We start from the raw sequence: 3,723 nt of genomic DNA, 5'->3' as shown, positions 1-3,723 counted from the left end.
TTCCTTCCTTCCTTCCTTCCTTCCTTCCTTCCTTCCTTCCTTCCTTCCTTCTTTCCTTCCTTCCTTTCTTCCTTCCTCTCTTCCTTCCTTCCCTCTCTCCCCCTTCCCTCCCTCCATCCTTCCTCCTCTCTTCTTCCCTCTCTCCTTTCCTTTTTTTTCCTTTTTGAGATGGGGTCTCACTGTGTTTCCCAGGCTGGAGTGCAGTGGTGCAAGCACAGCTCACTGCAGCCTCTGACTCCAGGGCTCAAGTGATCCTTCCACTTAAGCCTCCCGAATAGCTGAGACTACAGGTGCGCCCCACCACACCCGGCTCTTTTTGTTAATTCTTGGTAGAGGCCGGACGCGGTGGCTCACGCCTGTAATCCCAGCACTTTGGGAGGCCGAGACAGGCGGATCACGAGGTCAGGAGATCGAGACCATCCTGGCTAACACAGTGAAACCCCGTCTCTACTAAAAATACAAAAAATTAGCCGGGTGGGGTGGCGGGCGCCTGTAGTCCCAGCTACTCGGGAAGTGAGGCAGGAGAATGGCGTGAACCTGGGAGGCGGAGCTTGCAGTGAGCCGGGACTGCGCCACTCCACTCCAGTCTGGGTGACAAAGCGGGACTCCGTCTCAAAAAAAAAAAAAAAAAAAATTCTTGGTAGAGACCAGGTCTTGCTCTGTCGCCCAGGCTGGTGTCGAACTCCTGGACTCAAGCGATCCTCCCACCTCGGCCTCCCAAAGGACTGGGATTACAGGCATGAGTCACCGCGCCCAGGCTTTTCTCCCTTTTGACTCATTTTGAGGCCCCTGTCGTAGGGTCTTCCAGTATAGGGAACCACCGAGATGCGGGCCCTCCGAAGTCCTAGAGAGGGCGCCTTGGCCGCCTACACCCGCCGCACTTCCGGCCTTTGTGGGCCGCAGCGACAGCGGTCTGCGGCTGTCAGTGCTGTTTGTTGCCGTCACTGCTGTTTGTTCCTGCCAGCGGCTGGGTGTGTAGTTGCTTGGGGCTCCCAGCACGAGGCCTCTGTCCCCAGGCACGCAGCGCCAGGCTCCGGCTGTTGCGCCCTGGGCGCCGCCTCTCTCCGGTCCCCCTTTGTTCCCTGAGCCAGCTGGGAAGACTAAAAGGGTGGGGGCTGGGAGCGGCCCGTGGTTCGACCCCTCTTTTCAGGCATCCTTGGAGCATGCAGGCTGCAGATTTCAGGCCGACACCGCTCGCACCAAAATCCATGCTGCTGTCCGTGGCAGCTCATTTTGAAAATGGCCTGGTAGAAAGTCCAGGTTGTTGAACTGGAAAACGCACTCTGCATCCCTTGCTTGAAGTTTTCATTATTCTCTAACGTGCACTTACCCCCAGTAGAGGGCAAATGAAGATTCAGACAAGAAATATTGCCTTTCCCACAATGGGACACTCCAGCAGGGGTGCCTGTACTGACTTGGGTTAGCTTAAGGGAGAGATGCAGTTGAAAAGCTTGTCGGTAGGGATCAGAGAAGAGTTTCCACTAAGTGGTGTGTATTCAAAGGAGAGGTAGGAATTGGACAGGTGGACGACATGCTCCACCATATAAGAAGAACATTCCAGATGGAGCTCAGGCAAAAGCACAAAGTTCGAAAAGTCAGAAGTGCAGGGGAAGTGGTAAATATTTCGACACCATCCAGATAAATGGTTGTTTGTTTTTGGTTTTTGGGGATGGGGGACAGAGTCTCGCTCTGTTGCCCAGGCTGGAATGCAGTGGCACCATCTCGGCTCACTGCAACCTCCATCTCCCGAGTTCAAGCGATTCTCCTGCCTCAGCCTCCCCAGTAGCTAGAATTACAGGCGCCTGCCACCAAGCCCAGCTAATTTTTGTATTTTTAATAGAGACAGGGTTTCGCCATGTTGGCCAGGCTGGTCTCGAACTCCTGCCCTCAGTAATCCTCCCACCTCGGCCTCCCAAATTGCTGGGATTACAGGCGTGAGCCACCGTACCCGGCCCCATCCTGATAAATGTTTATTCTCTGTCCGGGAGTGGTGGTTAAGATCTGTGTGACCACAGATCACTTCTGCTCAAAATAGCCAAGCCCCTTAAAAAATAAAGGTTTGTTTTCTAGAAATAGTATAGCAGGAGAACTGACTGCCACTTACTGGCCAATTTATTTAACCTTTCTGACTTTCAAATCCCTTGTTTCTAGGTGAATAGCGTTTCTAGGGGGATAGCAGTAATATCTTGTAATAGGGAGGAATGGATTGGGTTAATTTGTATAAAGCATCCACCACAGTGTGTGTGGCAGGTAGTGTTAATACGTCGGAGGTTTATCATTGTTTTTACTGTTAATAATCATTAAAAATGTGATAGTATCCCTTCCCATTATGGAGACTCCTTCTCTGTACAGTAAGCAATGTGGAAAGAGGAAGAGGAGTAAATTCCAGAAAGTGTTAAGAAAGATGTATGTAGAAATGATAGTAACCTATTCAATTCTCACAAAATTTGAATGGGGCATCATACTGTCTCTTATTATACCCATAAAATATCTTGTAGCATTTTTATCTGAGTGAAAGCAAGCATGATAATATATATATAATATATATTTTAAAAAATAAATATACTTTGTAAATCACTTTTTTTTTTTTTTTTTTGGAGACAGGGTCTGGCTCTTTTGCCCAGGATGGAGTGCAGTGGCATGATGGTCTCAGCTGGCAGCAGCCTCGACCTCCTGGGCTCAAGCCTTGGCCTCCCAAAGTGCTGGGATTACAGGTAGGAGCCACCATACCCGGCCCTCCCTTTCTTTTGTGTCTTTGGATTTGTGTTTGTGGAGAGGGGACCAGGTAGGTCTTTTTTCCTCTGAGCAATTATTAAACCTGTGTTCCTTATGAACTGTATTTTTCTGTTTGAAAGCCCCTGCCTGGCACTCAAAACAAGACCAAAGTTAATACAGTTGGGCAAACTACTCAAAACTATATATATTTGCAATCAAAACTTCAAGAAAAAGCAATAACAATCCTCATTAAAGATGTTAGCGATTGGGGGAGCCAAGATGGCCGAATAGGAACAGCTCCGGTCTCCAGCTCCCAGCCCGAGCGACACAGAAGACTGGTGATTTCTGCATTTCTGCTTGAGGTACTGGTTTCATCTCACTAGGGAGTGCCAAACAGTGGGTGCAGGACAGTCGGTGAAGCGCACTGTGCGCGAGCCGAAGCAGGGCGAGGCACTGCCTCACTCGGGAAGCGCAAGGGGTCAGGGAGTTCCCTTTCCTAGTCAAAGAAAGGGGTAACAGACGGCACCTGGAAAATCGGGTCAGTCCCACCCTCATACTGCGTTTTCCCAACGGGCCTGGAAAACGGCACACTAGGAGATTGTATCCCGCACCTGGCTCGGAGGGTCCTATGCCCACGGAGTCTCGCTGATTGCTAGCACAGCAGTCTGAGATCAAGCTGCAAGGCGGCAGCGAGGCTGGGGGAGGGGCGCCCGCCATTGCCCAGGCTTGCTTAGGTAAACAAAGCAGCCAGGAAGCTCGAACTGGGTGGAGCCCACCACAGCTCAAGGAGGCCTGCCTGCCTCTGTAGGCTCCACCTCTGGGGGCAGGGCACAGACAAACAAAAAGTCAGCAGGAATCTCCAGAGACTTAAACGTCCCTGTCTGACTGACAACTTTGAAGAGAGTAGTGGTTCTCCCAGCACGCAGCTGGAGATCTGAGAACGGACAGACTGCCTCCTAAAGTGGGTCCCTCACCCCTGAGCAGCCTAACTGGGAGGCACCCCCCCAG

The sequence above is a fragment of the Hylobates moloch genome, unplaced genomic scaffold (assembly GCF_009828535.3).
Source record: "Hylobates moloch isolate HMO894 unplaced genomic scaffold, HMol_V3 SCAFFOLD_1, whole genome shotgun sequence".
NCBI classification, from domain to species: domain Eukaryota; kingdom Metazoa; phylum Chordata; class Mammalia; order Primates; family Hylobatidae; genus Hylobates; species Hylobates moloch.
This window is presented reverse-complemented; position numbering follows the sequence as displayed.